The 22,522-nt window shown below is 41.6% G+C and overlaps 1 protein-coding gene, 1 long non-coding RNA gene and 1 other non-coding gene across 5 annotated transcripts in view; 2 read left to right on the forward strand and 1 right to left on the reverse strand.

Moving 5' to 3' along the window:
* LOC112675857 (uncharacterized) overlaps positions 1 to 22,522 on the reverse strand; it is a 67,105-nt gene that overhangs the window by 37,597 nt on the left and 6,986 nt on the right. The window contains exon 3 of the long non-coding RNA XR_007407311.1: positions 14,705 to 14,804. This is a non-coding gene — a long non-coding RNA (uncharacterized LOC112675857). The remainder of the gene's footprint in view (positions 1 to 14,704; positions 14,805 to 22,522) is intronic.
* LOC112676235 (U6 spliceosomal RNA) lies at positions 11,386 to 11,488 on the forward strand. The gene has a single exon (XR_003146403.1). It is a non-coding gene; the product is annotated as a U6 spliceosomal RNA (small nuclear RNA).
* Positions 12,924 to 22,522, forward strand: part of LIPC (lipase C, hepatic type) — a 159,408-nt gene continuing 149,809 nt past the window's right edge. The window contains exon 1 of one of the 3 annotated variants that reach the window (XM_049104245.1): positions 12,924 to 13,343. The gene's annotated coding sequence lies outside the window, so the exon portion shown is untranslated. The remainder of the gene's footprint in view (positions 13,344 to 22,522) is intronic. The other 2 variants (XM_049104244.1, XM_025472660.3) reach the window with 2 other exon arrangements.

Consider the following 22,522-nt stretch of genomic DNA (forward strand, 5'->3'; position numbering starts at 1 on the left):
TCGAAGTTCTTGGGCCCCCACCCAGACCTACTAAATCACATGCTTTGGTGTCAGGGTCTGGCAATCTGGGTGTTAACAAGCCCTCCAGGGGATTCTGGTGCATGTGCTAGACCCTCACTATTCAGTGGGGTCTGGGTTCAGCTGCATCAGTATCACCTGGGAGTGATTAGAAATGCAGACCCTCAGGCACTGCCCCAGGGAGTCAGAATCTGCATTTTAACTTCTTCTGGTGATTTGTTTGCACATTAGAGTTTAATAATTAAAAAGCACTGCTCTTCACTATGAGACACAAACAGCTGGCCCTTAATATAGTGCCAGAGTGGGCGCCTAGGTGGCTCAGTCAGTTAAGCATCGGTTCAGGGTCCTGGGATAGAGTCCCACATGGGGCTCCCTGCTCAGTGGGAGTCTGCTTCTCCCTCTGCCTCTGCCTCTGCCCCCTGCTCTTGTTCTCTCTCTCTTTCTCTCAAATACATAAAGTAAGCTCAAAAAAGAAATATGTGTAGATATATAACTAATAAAAATAACCAAGAACTACTCAGTTAAGAAATAGCATATATATATATGACTATATATATATATATATATATATATATATATATATTCAGAACTCTCAGTCCTAGGGCACATGCTGCTTGGCCTAAATAAACAAAGTGTGGTTCCACTTTTCTTATCAGTGATTGATTTAATACTAGACCTGTAAGCATAATTCTAACCAATGAGTCAGGAGAAATGAGCATAAATATTTCCTTGGTAGTAAAAAGAAACACAAGGGCCACCTCAAACTCATTAAGATGGGTACTATTGACAAGAAGAAAGGAAGGAAGGAAAGAATACAATAAGTATTGGCAAAGAGGTGGAGAAATTAGAACACATTGTAGGGATCCCTGGGTGGCACAGTGGTTTGGCGCCTGCCTTTGGCCCAGGGCGCGATCCTGGAGACCCGGGATCAAATCCCACATCGGGCTCCCAGTGCATGGAGCCTGCTTCTCCCTCTGCCTCTCTCTCTGTGACTATCATAAATAAATAAAAAAAAATTTTTTAAAAAGAACACATTGCATTGTGGGAATGCAAAATGGCACTCTGGAAAACAGTTTGGCAGTTCCTCAGAAAATTATAAGTAGAATTACCATATGATCCAGTAATTCCACTTCTGAATGTAGAGACAAAAGAATTGAAAGAAGATCTCAAACAGATATGTGTGCACCCATTTCGTAGTAGCATTATTTACAATGGCCAAAAGGTGGAAGCAGCCCAAGTGTCTATCAGTGGATGAATAGATAAACAAAATATAGTATATGTATAGAATGGAATATTATCCAACCTTAAAAAGGAAGGAGGTTCTAACACATGATAAAATATGGATGAAACTTTAGGACATTATGGTAAGTGAAAGAAGCCAGTCACAAAAGAACAAATACCATATGATTCTACTTACATGAGATTCCTACAGGAATCCAGTTCATAGAGACAACAAGTAGGCCTGCTGCCAGAGGCTAGCTAGGGTGAAGGGGGAATTTGGAGTTGTCAGTTAATGGACATAGACTTTCAGTTTTGCAAGATGAAAATAGTTCAGGAGATCTGTTGCACAACAGTGTGAATATACTTCCCACTACCAAACCGTATACTAAAAAAATGGTTAAGATGACAAATTTTACGTGATGGATGTTTTACCAAAATTAAAAATAATTTTTTAAAAAAGAGGCCCCAAAGAAGAGAACATCTCCTTTTCTGCTTCTGGATATTATCTTGTCTTCATGTAGTAACTGGAAGAGCTGCCAAAATTTTGGGGCCCTCTGGAGAGAGAGGAAAAAAAAGTTGAGAAAAATACAACTCTTTAGTGATGCCTTTAAGTCATTGCATTAACAAGCCCTGGATCAGCCTTATCTCCAGGATTCTTATAACGTAAAATATTTTTAATTACTTAAGCTACTTTGAGTTTTCTGTTATTTACAGCCAAAAACATCTTTACAGATACAGGGCTCTAAGTGCCCAACAAGAGGCAAGCAGCCAATATGGCTCATGAAGATGAGAGGCCTGGCTTTGAAGCTTTCAATTTTGCTGCCACAGCAGTGAAATTGTCTGGCGGTGATTATATAGAGAAAGTCTCCATGCCCTACTTGCTCATAATTTTTTTTTTTTTTTTTTACTTTCCAGATATCGCTGTGCAATATATGCTTTTATAAGTAATCACTAAATTATGCTAACTTCTTGGATGGCTATCATATCATGAAATACAATGCAGCCATTAAAATGATGTTGAAGAGGTTTACTTATTAGCATGAAAAGCATCTTACCTGTGCATTAAGTGGAGGTAAATGCAAATTACAGAATGGTATGATTCCATTTCTTATGTATTAGCTCCAAATAGTTATAGATGACAGATAGATGAATGGATAGAAATATAAAATATATGTGCAGAGGGAACAAGAAAGCAAACAAAATATTTATACTGATTATATCTTGGAGCTGGGGATTATAGCTATGTTTTATTTTATTCTTTTTCTTATATATTTTTCTGAATTTTCCTCGGTGAACCTACCTAATCTCGGCTAATGAAAATATAGGTCTTTTTAAAACCTTATGCAATAGTTTAATTCACTTTGCTCACTCGAATCTTTTTTGTTTGTTTGTTTGTTTATTAAGATTTTATTGGTGACAATAGAGCTTAAAACAAATCGACCCAAAATCAAAAGTTACATTAAGCTGGTGCAGATGCTCCATTTGGAAAACAGAATAACTACTGCTATGAAGGTGGAGAACAAAGCGAACAGCACAAAGCAGAGGCAAAGCGTTCCAAGGAACAGAACAGGGCAGGCGGGTGGGCACAGGGTGTGGCCCACGGGGTGTGGCGCACAAGGGCTCATAGCGGAAACCTATCCAAACTCTATGCCTCTATGTGGCCTATCAAAAGAAGGAATTGCCCTACAGCAATGGTAATAAATAAGAAGCCTTGCCAGAAGGAAGGTGACCTGTATGTCCCCATCTCCCAAGCACAAGCTGGAATCTGGAGGCTTTAATAAGGGCGTCAGCCTCACAGGGACGGGGACGCTGGGGAAGGGGGTCAAAATCATACATACATGATTTTTCTCAAAGACCTGAGGATTTAATTCCTTATGTGTCGAACTTTTTAACCATTTAGAGAAGACCTTTCCATAACGTATGACATAGGTCTCTGACCCTCCAATGTAGGACATAGGTCTCCGCCCCTAAAATGTGTCTAGTAATCACAATTAATGATGCTGACGTTGTGGGTTTGTTGCATTATATCCATCATTACACTGTAGTGTTCTCTGTTAATATTCAAGGCTGTGGCACACTTTGCCCCTCACTAAACGCCCCCAGTTTGCTGTGTTTTTAGTTCTTGGATCTGCTTTAAATAGTTTCAGTACCGTCAGGCATTCCTCATTATTTCTCCTAGTGTCTGGCTGTTACACACCCTCTCCTCGCCTCTACTCCACAGCCTCCAATACACTGAATCTTTCGAAATCCAAAGAGCTCCACGGTTATCACTGAGTGTAAAGTAGGAGTAAATATCTTCTGAGCAAAACTCCAAAAAAGCTGTCTTGTGAGAGAGGCCCAAGAGCTTTGGTGGGAGGAAGCTTATGCCATTTGGCTGTACACAGCCTTTGTTGGCTCCCCTCCTGGCTCCTACATGTTTTCTAAATTGGCAAAGACGCTGGAGACCATAGTTCTGCATAAATGAAGTGAGAGTGCTTCTAATAACTAAGAACTACTCGATTAAGGAATAGCATGACTCCAAGTCTCTGGACGTGTCTCCTAAAGAAGAAGGGTGCAGATGGCAGGAACAGAGCCAACCGGGGTCCCTTCTACCTCCATCAAAGTGAGGTTATTTAGGTTCACCACCTGGTTATTAGATTCGCCAGATGGCAAGCCTGAGTAACTGCTCGGAAAGAGGGTAACCAGCCAATCCATTACCCTAGCACAGCCGATACCGTTAATTTAACATGTGATGCACATACTAGTACATAATATGGGTAATGAGGCATCACAGAGCCATCATAAAGGCAGCCATCTGGGCTCATGTGGGACAGCCCTGTGCACAGTGGCCCTGGGAAAAACCCGACTGAGTTTGGCACAGCAGGGGCCAGGAGGAGGTGGGGGTGGGGGAGGCAGGAAGTGGGGTGCGAGCCCACGTGTCCGCTGTCCACAGTGTTCAAATCTTCTGCTTCCATCCATAAGACATTGCTGACTCCTGCCCGGTTCTGAGAGTCACCCAGGTCTCAGCTTTTCTGTGTCGTTGTTTTCCACTTTGATGAAAAAGTATGATATTTTTACACCAATGCAGGGGAAATGGAACTGTGACTCGAGGTGGCTCTGAATGCTTTGACAGTTCTAGTCCAGCTCTGACAGTTAGTGGAATGGCTTTCCTTTAGGAAAAGCTGTGTGTGTCTTGGGGGAGCTGGTGGAGGGGGGTTTGGGGGGAGAGTTCACGCCCTCTGGCTCTCCTCTAGAACAGGCTTGTGGAGGAGAAGCTCCAGCTGGTCCCACTGGGACTGCCACAGAGGATCTGGGAGCCACTGGGAGAAAGGCCCAGGAAGAAAAGCGGGGGAAGCAGGCTGTGCCCCCCAGCCAGGCACTGGACGCCGCCTGGGGGCAGCGGCGCTCCTGGTCCAGGTTCATATCCCTTGGGGCTCCCCACAGTACGGGGGGGGGGGCACTGCCCACATCAAGCCTGGGTTCCTGGCGGTGGGCATCTGCGCTTACTCAGCAGGTGCTTCGTGGCTGCCGGGCGCCGGGGCACCCCAGCTAAAGGGCTCCCAGGATGGCTCTGTCTGGCTTAGTACAACTAATTCCATATGAATCTGTAGTTACCTCAAAAGGAAAAGTGTAATTACAAACTAAATTAGAGGGATCCCTGGGTGGCTCAGCGGTTTAGCACCGACTTGGGCCCAGGGCCTGATCCTGGAGTCCTGGGATCGAGTCCCACATCAGGCTTCCTGCATGGAGTCTGCTTCTCCCTCTGCCTGTGTCTCTGCCTCTCTCTCTCTCTCTCTCTCTCTCTCTGTATCTCCCATAAATAAATAAATTAAAAAAAAACTAAATTAGAGAACCTTGACTCTGTCTGAAAGGGAGCAGCTGGGCAGAAACAAGTGAAGAGATCCAGGATTGTGGTGAGCAAGGGACGGGGGACAAGCACTGCACTGAGGGTCCCGTGAGGAGAGGGAGGGGGAGGAGGAAGGGGATCAGCAGAGGTGCCCAGCAGCAGGGGGCCAGGGGCCCCTTTCCTGGCTGGGCCCCGCAGGCAGACCCTGGGTGGCCACCCGGTAGGCACCTTCTAGGTTTCTTCCCAGTTCTAGGAATGCATGAGATGCTGACCTATTTTAAAACCAATTTTCCTCCCTGGCTCATGTTTTGTTCCCACTGACCTGTGACTGTAAATAAAGCCGTGTGTGTCTTTAATCCGGCTCTTCACAGAAGCTGGGGACTTTCCACCACTGAACTTCTGAGCTGTCAGTTGGGGCGGGCACTGCTCTCGTGACCCACTCCAAGTGCCCGTCACCAGCCCTGCTGCAGTCTGAAGACTGTCCTGCCCCACACGCGGCCCCTGCTGCCGTCACTGCCACTGCCACTGCCCCAGGGGAATGGAAAGTCCTCACCCGCGCCTTGTATCAAACATACATTATTCTTTGGGGAATATAAAAATTAGTGAAAGGGAATAAAGGGAAAGGAAAAAAAATGAGTGAAAATATCAGTGAGGGTGACAAAGCATGAGACACCTTCCTCTGGGAAATGAACAAGGGGTGGTGGAAAGGGAGGTGGGCGGGGAGTTGGGGTGACTGGGTGATGGGCACTGAGTGGGGCACTTGGAATGAGCACTGGGTGTTACACTAAATGTTGGAAAATTGAATTCCAATAAAAAAAAAAATACAGGAAGAAACTGAAATGCCAAGGGGACTTCAATGTCCATGACGGTTTTACAGTATTGTCTAGACGACTGTCGTGTTCATTTCAGATCCCTGAAAATGCACAATAAGCCCGCGAGGCCGCCAGTGCAGGTATCTCACAGAAAGAGTAAAAGGAGAGACAGAGCAGGCCTCACACCCCCAGCCTCCGACCCCAGCGCACGTTCTTTATCCTCAACCCCACTGCTCTCAGCCTAGGGTCTTGCTTTCTCAGTTCTTCTTTGCCTTCTCTGATCTCGGTTTCCCTCTCTCATAGTTGACCCCCATGCACCCTCACCCTTTCATCAGCGCTAACTTCGCTATTTCAAGGTTGGCTCGGCCTGGCCTCTCTGTGACTGGCTAAGTCGCCCAGACTGCAGTGTCTCCAGCCTCACTAGCTGATGCGTTCCTAGCCCCTAAGCCCTTGATCTTCTCCTGTCTTCCTCCAGGATAATTCCTTTGGGGGAGCAATCTGAAACAAGCCTTCCTTGGATGCCAGTCTGTGGGCTCTCGGTGGGGTTTCTGCATGTTTCACAGCCACCGCGGTATGGAGCACAGCAAGACCAAAACCCAGGATCCCTGAGCCTAGAGAATCGGTGGCAAGCAACAGTCCCAGGAGTCCAGCTGGAAGAGGTTGATGAGACCCAGGAGTGGGTACATGAAGTGAGGAGACCATAGATGAGGAGTCAAGGAAGTGGATGATGTTACAGGGGGGCAAGCCCGAGGAAGCAGATAGTGTCCTGGTTTGTCTGCAATAGGGAAGGGCCAGGTGTGGCTATCTCCTTTTGCTCCACAATGTCTTAAAGGCACCACCTGTCACCTGCCGGATGACTGATTCAGCAGCCTGGGAGCTCACAGGAGGCCAGCCTGCCTTGGACACAACCCTGCTGATTGGAGCCAAAGCACCTCACATAACCATGAGAGGTCAAAGTCAACAGATAGCTTCACACTCTGAATCATAGAGAAAGTCGGGACGGGAGAAGAATAATTGACAGTGTCCCTGATCAAAGGAGAAATTGGCAATGTCCCTGATCAAAAGAGACACCTTGTCACAGCATATTTAGCGGAAAATATGTGGAAAACAAAAGTCGAATTCTCTGTGTCAATGGCAGAGCCTAATACATCCCTGCCAAGAAGAAAGCATTTAATAAAATCCTTCCTTAAGTTGTATCTGGGGTAGGTGCTGTATGGAGCACCCAGTCAGCAAGCAGCCCTACCTCCCAGCTCACGGTGCACTGCGAATACCCCGGATATGGACAAACAGACACAACACATCGGCCCAACAAATACTTACTGAGCATACCTCCTATATGCCATGCACCAAGCAAGGCTCTGACAGTAGACCAGGCTGCCCTATGAAGTTCCCAAAACAAGTAAAAATAGACGATAAAGTCTGACCCCCATAAAACCAAGTGACAAAGGGGTTGTTATCCCCACTTTGCAAATGAGTAAATTGAAGCTCACCAAGTTTAGATGAGTGGTCCAAGGCCATATGACTAGTACTTAATGTATAGCTTAGATCAGTGGCCACATAAACTTTTATGCAAGGGAAAAGAATCTCAAGGAATCTTTGCCCTTCAAGTCCCCAGTTGCCTATGGACGCTTTGTTACCTGTGCCAAAAGCCAGGTTCTCAACCTCTACGCTCACTCTCCCTCAGATGTCTCCACCTGAAATGCTTTTTCTTTTTTTTTTTTTTAATTTTTTTTTTATTTATTTATGATAGTCACAGAGAGAGAGAGAGAGGCAGAGACATAGGCAGAGGGAGAAGCAGGCTCCATGCACCGGGAGCCCGACGTGGGATTCGATCCCGGGTCTCCAGGATCGCGCCCTGGGCCAAAGGCAGGCGCCAAACCACTGCGCCACCCAGGGATCCCTGTAATGCTTTTTCGATAGAAAGGGTAATGTATCAGTAAGGTTTTGTTCAGCTTCAAGCAACAGAAAAACCAACTAAGAGTGCCTTAGGCAATAAAAACAATTCTCTTACATAACAAGAGGTGCCAATTTAGGTAATTCCAGGGCTAGCTCTGTAGCTTGCAACTGTCATAAAAGAAAAAAAAAAATAATGCATTGAAAGAACCACGATCTGTCCTCCTTTCCAGTCTCCCATGGTTAGGCTCGTCACCTCGCATCTATAAAATGGCTGCTCCAACTTTTGTTTCATGTTGTCGCAGGATTTTATCCAGAGGCAGACCCACATCACGTGGCCACCCAGCAGCAAGAATCTGGTATTTGTAACTTCCATGGGGAGGGAGCGGTGCACAATGGGGAGAGTGGGGAATGGCTATTGGAGAGCTTAATCAACAGTCTCTGCTGCTGGTCACTTTCTGATTCCTGATTAGGGTCAGAGCTGAAAACTAATTTTTCCTGAGCAGAAATATGGATTCCTTGACACTTGCTTTATTAGTTTTCTACTGCTGTGTTAGAGCTTAATGCAGTGGAAGTCTTGGGAGCTTAAGACAATACCTGTTTATTTTCTCACAGTTCTATAGGTCAGAAGTCCGGGAAGGCTCGCGTAGGTTCTCTGCTTAGGTACTTGCTCAAGGTGTTAGCTGGTCTGAGCTCTCATCTGGAGCTCTAGGGAAGAATCTGCTTCCAAGCTCATGCAGAGTGTTGGTAGAGTTCAGTTCCTTGCAGCTGTGGGACTGAAGTCCCCATGGCCTTCTTGGCAATCCACCAGGCTCACTCTCAAGTCCAAAGGCCATTCTCCACCCTTGAGCAAGGCCCCTTCCATCTTTAATGCCAGCAACAGTGCACTGACTCCTTCTCATGCTTCCATCTCTCTGACTTTCCCTTCTGCCACCAGCTGAAGAAAACCTTCTGCTTTGAAAATGCAATTAGAGGGGCACCTTGGTGGCTCAGTGGTTGAGCATCTGCCTTTGGCTCAGATCACGATCCTGGGGTCCTGGGACCGAGTCCCCCATTGGGCTCCTGGCAGCGACCCTGCTTCTGCCACTGCCTATATTTCTGCCTCTCTCTGTGTGTCTCTCATGAATAAATAAATAAAATATTTTTTAAAATGCAATTAGAGTAAGCCCACCCAGATAATCTGCCTTCTGCCATAATCATAGGTGTTAACACCGGAGAGTGACAGTCATGGGAGCCATCTGAAAATTCCATCTACCTCAGTTGCCATTGGAAAAAAAAAAAAAAAAATCAAGATTTATTCTTGAAGGTCAACCCAGGGTCACGCTTCCCCGATTCATAATAAGGGCAGGAGGACTTGCAATCAAAACAGGGACTCTGTAAGCCAAAAAATTAAAATTAATGGCTGCTGGGTGGACAACCAAGAGTGTCTGATTCGATCAACTTTTTTGTGTGAAACTGACCTATTAACCCTAATGTAGTTACACAGTGTAATAATCCCACCTAGCTGGTGGACGTTTTTTTTTAAATGGGAACATGGTGAATAAGAACCAATGACCGGGACATGGATTCCTGCTTCATTTAACTCCCTCCCTCCCCCAGTCCCCTCCTCATCCTGCAGCTGCTCAGCCTGCAAGGTGCCTCCTCCCCACTCCAACTCATGAAGAATGCTGACCCACAGGGGTTTGATAGGGTTTTCTTACAAATATATTCAGGTGGCTAGATTTCTCATGTTGATTTTTCACCAGTTTGCATCTATCTACTAGGCAAAAGGGAAGGACAAGGGTTTACAGGAAGAGGAAGCCCATCTCCCAGAGCTTACACAGAGCAGCTCTCACACTGCCCGTGGTGTTGATAATGAGCCCTGCGGGCTTTTCCACATCCTTCGAAAGAGAAATCACATGCCCTCTCCTCTACAGGGATGCTGCATTACTAGGTCTCGCAAGGCATTGTTTTCTATTTCACTGCCTTAAACTCAACTCAGCCCGTGGTTTTTTTTTTTTGGTTTTTGTTTTGTTTTGTTTTGTTTTGTTTTGTTTTTAATTTCACTTAGTGTTTCCTGCTTTCTGACATGTGTGGACTTCATCTTTTTTTCCCCTCCACCAAAAAAAAAAAAAAAAAAAAAAAGAAAAAAAAAAGCCTAAAATCCCAAGTCAGATGTCTCCAAAGAGCTTACCTGTGTTTGCACAAACATGTGAAGAGCCTTAAGAACTGCAAATTATCAACCAGGAACAGCGCAATGCCTCTGAGAATTCTTTACTTTCCTGGATGCCGTGTTTACCTTTTAAGTGCTTTCAAGCCCATTCTCTTGAAGTCCCTTGCCTTACCAGGAGCCTTGCTCGTTTGTTCTTGTCTCCTTCATTCAGGGGCCTCCATCCATCAGTTCTGAAACAAGGCAGGTTCTGTGCAGAATCAAAAGCCACCACATCACAGCCGACGGCAAGAGAATGCAGCGAGCATTTGTGCTTGTACACAGGCCTTCTCTCTTTGAGAGGTACCTCTGTTTGAAATGAATGAGGCAGACGAGAATGGTGGCTTCAAACGTAACTATCCTCTTCTGGGCTTTTCCTGTTGAAAAGTCCTGAGCAGCACTCTTACTAGAAAGTAAAGAGAATAAAAGGAAATCGGAGGTAGGCAACAGGTTTCCTTGACGAGAGACTCACACCTGGCCTCAGCAGGCTGTGCCGCTGGACATTTGCCTTTGCTTTGTAGATTTGGGTCTGCAAGGTGAACATGAGAGAGGCTGTTTATTTTCCCCCAGTGATTGTGAATAAAAAAATACATAAATGTCCTTCACCAAGAGCCTAACCTGGAAGTCTGACAGGCTCCTCTCTTTCCAGGTGCTTCTTCAGGGTGTCATTGCTGGTAGGAGAGCTGCGGGCACTACCGTTGCCATGGCTATGACTTCTGGACCAGGGGATTGGCTGGTCCTTGGCCCAGCTCTTCCACCCAGCTGTCATCTCCTCTGCAGTGAGAGGCCTCCTTATTCCTTGATTCATTTTCGTATTTGGCCAGTATGTTGGAGAGCACAGTTCTCCATGCCATTTCATGACCCTTCTTGTAGATCTTTAATGACACTAATGTTGATTTGGACTTAAAGTCTTGGGCTAGTGGAAAAGATAAAATGAAATTCAGGGCTCATAGAAATGATGATCCTAATAATTGGCTTGAGGATCATCACCTTCCTCTCCGGGTTGCAGAAGGTTTGCAATGACTGCTTGAAAGTTCGGATCAAATTATCTGGCCCATGACCAGAAAGCGAAAAGAAGAGTAGAACATGAACATGATGTGAAACCTCATTCATGAATTCACCTTATTTTTCCCATCCTTATCTTCCATACCTGAATTTTTTTTAAGTAAGTCTTGCATCATTTGCATCTTTAAAAAGTGTCTTAAATTCTTTTGAAGCAAGGCTAAATATAAAGAAAGTGTAAGTATATTCCTCAGAGATCTGATGGATTCTTATTAGGATGAAAGTAAAAACAAGTGCAAAGGCTTTTCTTGCCAGGAGGGGAAGACTGCATAGCGCAAAGCACCTAGAACACATTCTGTGTAAAAAACAAATGGGATCATTTAAGTGTATATTTTCTGTTGAAGAAAAAAATATACACATGATCCTTGCTTTGGCAGCACATATGCTAAAACTGGAATGTTACAGGGAACATTAGCATGGTCCCTGCTCAAAGATGACAGGCAAATTCATAAAGCATTCCTTAATGAACTCCCACTATAAGATAAATAAGATCCAGGGATCTAATTCACAGGATAGTGACTATACTTAACAACACTGTATTATATACTTGAAAGTTGTTAACAGAATAGATCTTAAATGCTATCACTGTGCATGTGCAGGCATGCGCGCACACACACACGCACATAATTATGTGAAGGATAGAGATGTTAACTAATTATATCGTGGTAATCATTTTGCAATATATACAAGTATCTAATCATCATGTTGTAAACCTTAAAGTTACATATCTGTCAATAATATCTCAGTAAAGCAGAGGAGAAAAAATTGCTTTAACTACAGAGAAAAAAATTCACACACACGCGCGTGCGCGCACACACACACACATATGCATACACATATGATTGGATTCAAGAAAACTAGAATTCTGATACAAAGGCGGGATAAGGACATGACACTCCTAATTTCAGGAAGTCCCCTACACAATTAGGGACCCGTTAACATCAAGTCACTCACACAAGATTTTGGTCAGCCTCTTCAAAACCCTAGGGTGGGTCGTGTGGACATTCCACACCAGCAAGGAGGTGCTTGGGGGGTTTTGGGAATCCCAGTTTCTAGTACACGGTAAAAGCTTTATACATATCTGCCAAAGAGATGGAAAAGATAAGCAAACAGGACAAAACAAAAAACCCACAACAGCAAAAGCAGATGAACAACAAAAACCATTATGCCTACATACTAAGTAAGATAACCTTCCAATGAACTCGGGCAGAAATGATTTGGCAGCAGCCAGAAAAACAGGAGCAACCCAGGGCCTGTCCTTTGAATCTTCTCGACAGCACTTTGAGGTCGATGTTTTTATCTCTACTGTTTTTCAGATGAGGTTAAGGAAGGTTAACTAATTTGTGCAAGACCCCATAACTAGTAGGTGAAAGACCCAGGATTTAAGCCCAGAGCCGTCTGATTCTAAAAACAGACAATTCCTTCCATCTACCCCAATATTGCCCGAGCTCTTCTCCTGTCAAGAACACACATCTGAGGCCCCGTCCCAGATGCACTGAATCAGAGTCTCTGGGGAGGGACTTGGAAGCATATGTTTAACAAGAGACAAGATGATTATGATCATCACAGAGGTTTAAGAAAGGAAAACAGCTCTGTTGCCTCAGGTGGGGAAATGCACCCATCTCTCCCTCTCACTGATCAAAGAGAAGCTATCAGAGATTTGAAGCTCACACAACAAAAATCAATCATGTCATTCTGGAGTTTATCAGATTATAATACTCTAGGATATTTATTCCTCACTTTAGTGATATAGCCTCGTCTGATTTAAGGTTAACTGGATCCTGAAACACAAAGACAATTTTGGAAAGTTGAAAACGGATGCTAGTGGAATCCTCAGACTTCTTTCACTTTCCTCTCTGTCCCTCTTTGGTCCTTTGGAGCAGAAGTATGAACTCAGCTTCAGCTCCTAGCAGCTTGAACTGATGCAGGGGTTCGGCTGTACAGGAGCTGGAGGGTTGCTGGAAGGAGAACGCTGGGCTGACCTCATGTCTGGTTGCCCACCAGATGGCTGTCATTGGACGAGCAAATTCCATGATCCAGGAAGTAGAAAATCCATCACTGCTTGGTTTGTTTTTCTTACCGTCAGTTTTTCCACGCCCAATGACAAGAGAAGAAGCCAGCTAACTCTGTCGCTTTGATCCCCCTCATGGAAGCAAACGACTTATTTGGGCCACCTAAATACTTAATGAATTAAATGGAAAACGACACGGTGATTCCTGACAGGGCTGAATTTAAGTCAAGCTGTGAAACTCCACAGCGCAGCCAGAAGTAGAGCTGGACCAGTCGAGCTGAAACCTGACCACTGCTTCTCAGCAATTTTACTGTAAGTTATTCCCATTATCTCAAGGAGAAATTTGAGATGAGTTTAGAGAAAAGTATGGAGCTCATTTCGCCCATGTTGAGCACAGATCGTTGTTTTAAGAAATTGTTTTATATGCTATTGCCAAGAAACTTGCTTTGAATGAAATTTCCAGGCCTGGTATCTAGAATAGCTGAAAATGACAGTGACATTTTACAAATAATAGTTTAATATGCTTTACTCTGCTTCTATTCCAGAATGTTCTTGATCTCATTTAATCTTCGCAACAACTCAGTAAGGTTTATACTCTTAATTAACACGATTTTACAGATAAGGAAACTGGTAACTTCCTCATGGAGTCCTTAAGTAATTTGCAGAAAGCCCATAGCTTGTAGCCAAGAGTCCATCTCTTATCACTGTACCAGCTGCATTCCAAGGGAGACCATATATATAGGCCGTTCGTTTCTCCAAAGACAAATTCCCCTATTAGATTAAATCGTAAGACCCAACAACATGTTTGTTGCTTAAAGATAGGTATCTGTAATAAAATGATGCTGAAATGCTAAAAATATAAAAAGTTTTATTGAAGAAACTTGTATAACAAAAAGGAAACAGCTGGTAAAAGTGGGATCATATAAAAGAGATCTTAAAATCAAAGAAGTGGAGTACAAAGAGGTTCCTGATTATAATGAAAAATATAGAAACAACAGTGAAGACATGGATTACCAAAGTTAGAAGTGCAAAAACAAAAGGAATAAACTTTAAAAACCAGACTACCATAACGGGAGATGTGAATTCATGATCAGACTAAGATAAAAATTAGACAATCTTAAAAATTAATTAGGCAGATTTCAACAGACAAAAAAGTTAAAAGTAATTGAAGAAATGACAACAGTAGATATAATTTGAAAAATAAAATAGAGGTTATGAATGCTACGCTTAGTATACTAGAACTAGTGGGCATATTTTGAATTCAGTAACAACATTGACTATACATTTTTCTCAAGGTATTGGAAATTGTATATATATATATATACATATATATATATATATGTATATATATATATATAACTCTTAAATTAAGGTTCCAAAAATGAATCCAGAGGAAAGTTATATAGATATATTTTCTCACCACAGTGCAATAAAGCTAAATGTTAACGATATAAGTAAAAATGCAATGAAAGGAACTTTAGATAAAATAACAATTGAGCCTATAGCCTTGAAGGAAACAGTCCAGGGTTTAAACTGTAACTCCATCTCTTACCTCCGTGTGACCTAGGCATTTTATTGAACCTCTCTGAACCTTGGATCCATCATCTAAAATGTGGCTCTACTTTGCAAAGATGTTATGAATTTTATCTATAAAGTACATAAAATAGGAATACCTGGATGGCTCAGTCAGTTAAGCGGCCAACTCTCAGCTCACATCTCCATCTCAGGTCGTGAGTTCAAGCCCTGTGTTGGGCTCCAAGCTGGGCATGGAGACTGCTTTAAAAAAAGTACATACAATAATATAATACTAAGACTTAAAGGAAAGCTAAAATCCACACATCATATAATTATGATGCCATATTTTCAATGTACTTATACTTTATTTAACTAGGAAGAAAAGCCCAGAATCTTTGTGGATTGAAAGCCAAAGTCTAGAAAATATATCTCTAAATACTAACAGTGCTCATCAGTATGCCCTGGGATTTCTGGTGATTTTTGTTATTTTGCTTTATTTTTTTACTATAAATATAAAGGTAATGTACAATAAATAATAATATAATATGAAATAAATATACACTTCTTTAAAAAATAGTACAAGAAGAAAATTAATATTAACATATTGAGTGCCCTATAGTTGGAGATTGCTGTGAACATACAGTCATTTCAGTGGTTGCCACAAACATATATATACACATACATACACACACATATATACAGTGTATTTACAATATATAATAAGATAAACCCCAATTTAATTTTATATTTAGATCTATAAATTTATTTATCTAGATATTAATTATTTCCTATAATATATACTATAGTATTATATATAGTACTAAAATACTTTATATTCAGGGAAAATATAAACAAAATATAAACAAATGGTGAATCTGGGTAAAGGGTGTACAGGAGTTCTTCATACTAGTCCTTTAACATTTCTGTAAGCCTAAAATAATATAAAAATAAAAATTTACAGAAACAAAAACCAGTAAAAGTAACAAATTCTAAAATCAACAGCGAAAGCTCTCCTTAGCAACAGGGTGAGGTAATAAATTAAGAGCATGATAATAACTTATGGAATACTATAAAATTGAAAATACCACCTGTCAAAAGTAAGGGGAGTACAAACAATCAGAGCCCAGAGGTAAAGACCGAGATACATTTTTGAAATATAATATAAGCAAACTAAGCATCTGATTTAAAATCTTATAAAAAGAAGAGAGTCAACATAAGGGAAAATAGGAAGAAAATAATAACAATGAAGAACAAAAATAAACAAGTTGAAAAACAAAAAATCAGTGGAAATAATTAGTAAATTTAATTGTTCGGTCTCTGAAAAGATAAGATATATTAAAGCCCTTGGAAATGTAGTAAATAAAAGAAAATTCGGAGTCAACAAAATTAAAAATATACAATTGATTTAACTGGTATAAAAGCTTTTAACCTATAAATAATGGCAGTGCACAATTTATGATAATTTTAAATGTTCAACCAAATGGGCAAACAAAATATAAAGTTGGCAAAACAAGATGGAGAAAACATGAAAATGATGATAAAGGAGGAGGAACGTGAAAGACATATTAAAGAAATCCCTCACCTACTCAAAGAAATATAACCTCAACAAATATAATGAACAATATTTCTATATATTCAAGAAACAGATTTTGCCATATGATGTAATCAGTTCTCAGTCATGGAGAAACAAGACCAGCTACCCAATTCATCCTAAGTGATAAGTATCGTGCTCATCCACAAATCTGTGAGAAATACCACACATGCACACGCATGCACAAACACACTCTTCGGATGGCAAACGTACTCAAGTGCCAACTCCAGTAAAACTGGTTTGAAAGATTACAACCAAGTTCAGGCACCCAGTAGACTTTCCAAAAATAATTGTTGGCTAAGTGAATCCATAAATAAATGGCTATATGAATGAAAAAATTAATGCAGTCAATTAGCAAAGCTTCCTGAGGGCACGAAAAGCAGGAATGGCCTGTGTGAACCACGTATCACCTCATCCATATCAGGCCCAACGAGCATAGGCAGAAAAATCATTTTTCACTGAGCTTAGAGAATGCAGCTGTGACACGACAGTGTGATAAGCAATAAAGGTAAATTCCAGGAATGCCAAGAGATCACAACAAATCAAGGACACCTTTTATAAAAGAATTTGAGTTTTTCTCTCTCTCTTTTTTTTTTTTTTTGATGAGACTTAAAAGAAAATATGAAGAAATAAAGACACTAAGGATTGAAGAGTTAGAATTTACCATCCCCCAATATGCCACTTTGGCATTAGGATCAGTTTGAGCCAAAGGCACTTGAAAAACAACAGATTCGAGAAGGACATTCTAATCTTCCCTTTCTTCCTAAAACAGGAGATAAGAATTCCCCTGTGGAAGATGCCCTTCTAGTACCAGGGGAAAGAACCATTCTTCAACAAAGAATAAAAGCTAAAAGAAATCTGTATGAACAGACCTTGTTAAAACACTTCTTATCTTCCTTTAGCTTCCCTACATAATTCAGTTACTCCTCCACGTTGCCTCTCTTTGTTCAACCCCGCATAAGAGCATTTCTTTAGGTCTTCATTTCCTCATGAGGGCTCCCGTGTCCCGTAAAACTCACAAATTTGTACATTTTTCTTCTGTCAGTCTATCTTAGGTGGGCTTAATCCTCAGGCCCAGCCAAAAAACCCTAAGAGGGTAAAGGTAAATTTGCCTCTGCTACAGGATGTTCCTGAAGGAAAAGACTGCTGGATCTGACTACATGAAAGTTTAACACTGTTCAACAAAAAAACACCACGGGCAATGTGAAAAGATATAATGCAGATTTCGAGGAGATAATTTGCAACTCAGGCCACCACAAAGAATCGACATCAATAAGAGAAACACTAATGATGCAATAGGAAGATGGTCAAAAGATCTGAACAAGCAGTTGATAGCACAAGAAATTGAAATGACCGATGACACGCATAAAAGGAAGCATCCTTATTTTATTGAGCTTATTTTACCAGTAATCAGAAAGATGAAATTAAAACAATGAGATACTAGTTTACATCTATCAACAGGTGAAAATGAAATCGTCTGACACTATCTGGTGCTGCTGATGACGTGAAAGAACTGGAGAAACATTCACATTTTGATGAGGATGTGTTCACTGGCATAACCATTTTGAGAATAAATAGTCAATGTCCAGCAACACCAAAGAGATCCGTATCTTAACAACACTGAGATTTCACTTCTAGGAGTAAACTCTAGGAGTTCTCACTTGCAGACATTGCAAGTCCATTGCAACATTGTTTGTAACCGCAAAAAAACACACTAACAAAAAAGTAAATCACACAAATATCCACCAGCAGAACGAACTAATTGTGATAGACTCATACAATGAGACCATCTATAGCAGTTTTATCAATAGAGATAAATCTCAAAAATATAACGCTGAATGAAAAACCAAGTTGCAGATAAGTAAGCAGAGTATAAAAATTTGTAAGCATACAAAAGAATGCCATATATTTTATAGCTACATACATATGTTGCAAACATATACATAGAGAGACCCACAGGCACCAAACTCAGGATGTGGTTGCCTCTGAGCAGGGAAAAATAAGATTAGGTTTGGGAAGAGGTAGACAGGTATTCAATTTCATATCAAAAATTAGAAGCATATATGACAAAATGTTAGGATTTGATGGGTCTGAAGAGCAGGGTGGTATTCATAAATATTCACTATACTGTGATTGAAATCATTTTTTTAAGTGAGCACCCCAATTTTAAAGATACATTAAAAATACAAAAACAAACAAACCAGTATCTAAAATGTATAAAAATCATTAATAGGCAATTCATAAACAAAGAGAATATCCAATAAAAATGAGAATGATGGGAAAGCCAAGTTTAACTCATTAGTTAAAAAAATTAAAAAATACATACATATACCATTTTGGCTTATCAGTTGAACATGAAATTGCAAAAATATGAACAGCTAATGTTAACAGGGGGAAGGGGAGGATAGGAGGGGGACCACATCCATTCACTGCTGACAAGAGCTTAAAATGATATAAATTTACTTAATTTGGCAGTATATATGAAACAGTGAAAAAAAATACATTTATGTATATGTGTGTATGTATAACCTTTGCCTCAGAAATTCTACTTTAAGAAATTTAGGAGCAAAGGAAGTGATAGGAAATGTGGGCCAAGATTTATGCTTAGGTATCTTTACAGCAGGATTGCTCATCGTGGTGATGTTTTAGATACACTAAGTTGATGAAAAAAAATCAATAAGGAATTAAGGCAATTATGGTACATCTATAGAATGTCATATTCTGTAACTGTCTCAAATAAAATTTTAAAAGAATATTTAAAGCCACTGAAATAGTTCATTAATAAGAGGTTACAAAAACATTTGTAGAGTTGTATTTTTAAAAACAAATAAATAGGAAAAATAACTTGGAGGAATCCAAATCAAAATGACAATAGTGGTTGTCTCTGGATGGTGAAATTTCAGGGGTCTTCTTCACTATGTTTTTCTTTTTGCTCTTCATTTTCTCAGTTTTCAATAATAATTATTGACTGATTTTTTAATAGAGTCATTTAAAATAAAATATTTTCCAAAATAAGCTTTGGTTGGTTAAAGATTTAAATATAAAATCTAAAGAACTTGGGAAAATTTGATAAAAAAATGTTTATCACCTCTCTGGGGGAATTTTTCCTTTCTCAGCCTGGAAGCAATTTTAATGATTGCACTATAAAAATTAGCATTACTAAAGATTTTTAGGAGGGAAAAATATTTCTATTAAACATTACAAAGAATTAAGATCTATCACGAATAGCTAATTCAAATTTGTAAAATCAATGTCAATTTCTAAAAGATAAATAGGTAAAAGACAGGACCATTCCCATGAGGGAAATACAATTAGTAGACAAACAGAGTGGGAAAATGCTAATTCTCTCTAGAAATGAAAGAAATGTAAATGAAAGCAGTCTGAAGATGACAGTTTACATATTCTAAAAGAGCCAGAAAAAATAAAAAATAAAAAGTTGAATGCTAATATCCAGTGCTGGTGAAGCTGCCCAGAAATTAACTCATACGTTCATTTATAACCATATCACTCCCACCCTTTAGGCAGAAGTGCTCCCACTAAGAATTTATTCCTTTTTTTAAAGATTTTATTTATTTATTCATGAGAGACACTCAGAGAGAGGCAGAGACATAGGCAGAGGGAAAAGCAGGCTCCCTGATGAAGGACTTGAACCCAGGATCCCAGGATCACGACCTGAGCCAAAGGAGGTTATTCAACCACTGACCCACCCAGGGGCCCTAAGAATTTATTCTTAAGAAATACTTGGGCAGAAGCAGAAAGGTCCCTCCTCATCTACCTGACTCCTAAACGTTGGAACTCCCAGGACTCAGCCCTCTAGCATCTTCTCTCTTCCATCCGTGTGCAAGGTTTGGAGGAGCTCATCTATACATACACCCAGACCTTTCTCTGCACAAGTCTCCGGGGAGGAAGCAGACCAGAGCAGAGATTTTCCTGGGGATGAGTGAGGAGGAGAGGGTGGATCTTTGAAGTAGTTCGAAGGCTCTGAATTCAGTCAAAGAAGCAATGAAGATAAGAGGCACCAGCAAAGAGACACCTAAAGCAAGTTTCATCATAATATTCGTTGCTAGGGTTTATAACCAAACGTTCCCTGGGTTATCCGCTAGGAAGTACCAGTGAGGTCCCCAGGAATCCCCTGATTGCAGTAGCCCTCAGCTCACCTGTAGACCACCAGATCTCAACTGCCTTTAACCCCCACCTCTAAAGTCTGAGGGAATTGTTTTTGTGAGGTTGTCCATAAACCACTTGAAGTAGTCAGCTCAACAATTCTCCAGAGCTCTGACGCACTAGAAGCCAGAACTTTCCCTCGGCTAGTGGCCACCTGGGACCCTGTGGCAACAAGGTGCATCCAGCTCAGAGGTCAGGAAACAGAAGCACTTCAACCCCATGTCCTACACAGTCTCTTGGTTCCACAGACATACTCCTCCATTTGGTGTCCCAGTCTGGGTTCTCTACCTCATGTGGGTCCTTTCATGGCTTAAGTATATTTGGACGTTTACCATCCTTCATTCTCATGACCCTATGAGGTCACCGGTTCCATTATCCCCATCATTATTTAGAGGTCACGACTGAGCCAAGGCAGAGCTGGGCTCAAACCCAGATCTTTTGTCTCTCCCCATGGTACCAAGTCTGGCCAAGACTGAGTCTTTTTTTTTTTTTTTTTTTTTTTAAGACTGGGTCTTGCTACTCGCTTTAACAGCCTACCACTTCCTTTATTGTTCATTCATTGTCTGTGAAAAATGGACAAGGGGAGTGATTTTCCTAGCCAGAGCTCAAACAAGCAGCTTTGCTCTGGTGATGATATGACTGCAAAAAGAAAGAGTCCCCAGAGGCAGGGAGCGCTGTGTAAATCTGACTGTGCTGTCCTCCCAGCTCCGAGATCCCAATTACACACCGGCTGACCTCTGGGATCCAATCTCCACTGTTTCTTAAGGCATCAGGAGGACAATTTGCTATCCCAGGAGTTCTCAGGACCATCAGATTAGGAGTGAAAAACAGCTCTCTCCATGGCAGTGCTCCAGGCCCATAAATTTGAAGGAAGCCTAGACACAGCAATATTTTCCTCCTCCTATCCCTGAACTTTGCCTAGAGGTTAAAGCTCCTTCTCCAACCTGGCTCAGTCAAAGCAAACACTTACTTGCTTCATCCCTGCAGAATGCAGGCAGCTAAGGACAGGTGTGCCTGTGGCGTTCACCTGAATGATCTGACAGTTTCTCAAAGCATAAAGACTTGGGGCTGATGGAACCCTGAGACATTCAGAAAGTCCTGTTTGGGGTTGAAGAGATTGCCCCTCCATCAGGCTCAAAAGGGTGAGGGGAGGAACTTCTCAAAGGCAGATTTGCACCAATTGGCCTGGGCAAGACCCCATAGACGATCCTCTCTGGTGCCCATACATGCTTCCCCCAGCAGTCCATGGATTCTCTGGCCCCTGGGGTCTGAGGAGCCTGACCGGGTATAGACTCCCCACCAAGCTCCTGGACCCGACTCCAGAAAATCCCCTCTCCAGGCCGTGGTGTACTATCCCCTGTAAGGAGGGCCCTTCCCATTTTAGAACATGTTTTCTCCTACCACTAACTTGAGAAAAGGAATCACGTTTTCAAATTTCAATTCAGGGTAGCTGGTTCAAGACAGGCGATGGGAATTACTCAAAACACAAGAAAGCAAATATCAGGTGAGGGGACTTTATTTTTTAAATGGGAAGGAATACATCACAACCTATACAGTTAATTTTAAAATCAAGGACAAGACACAGATGTCATATTTTTTTCAAAAACACTGTATCTCGGGGATCCCTGGGTGGCTCTGACTTTGGCCCAGGGTGTGATCCTGGAGGCCCGGGATCGAGTCCCACATCGGGCTCCCGGCATGGAGCCTGCTTCTCCCTCCTCCTGTGTCTCTGCCTCTCTCCCTCTCTCTCTCTCTCTCCCTATGTCTATCATAAATAAATAAATAAATAAATAAATAAATAAATAAATAAATCTTAAAAAAAAAAAACAACACTGTATCTCGTTCTCCAATTCTTTCTTATAGTCAGTTAGATGGGCAATAAAAGAGAAAGAGAAGGAACATGTAAGGGTAGGAGAAATAAAAAGCACAGTGAAGGGAGCACCTGGCTGGCTGGCTCAGTTGATTAAGCGTCCAACTCTTGGTTTCAGCTCAGGTCATGACCTCAGGGTCACGAGATCAAGCCCATGGCAGGCTCTGCGCTCAGTGCAAAGTCTGCTTGGGATTCTCTCTCTTTCTCTCCCTCTGCCCATCCCTCCTCTGTTTCTCTCTCTCTCTCTCTCTCTCTCTCTACGATAATAAATAAATGAAATATTGAAGAAAAACACACAGTGAAACATTATACTTAATAAAAATAATCATTGTGGACATGTGTTGTGCTGGA

Source organism: Canis lupus, chromosome 30, assembly GCF_003254725.2.
Source record: "Canis lupus dingo isolate Sandy chromosome 30, ASM325472v2, whole genome shotgun sequence".
Lineage (NCBI taxonomy): Eukaryota > Metazoa > Chordata > Mammalia > Carnivora > Canidae > Canis > Canis lupus.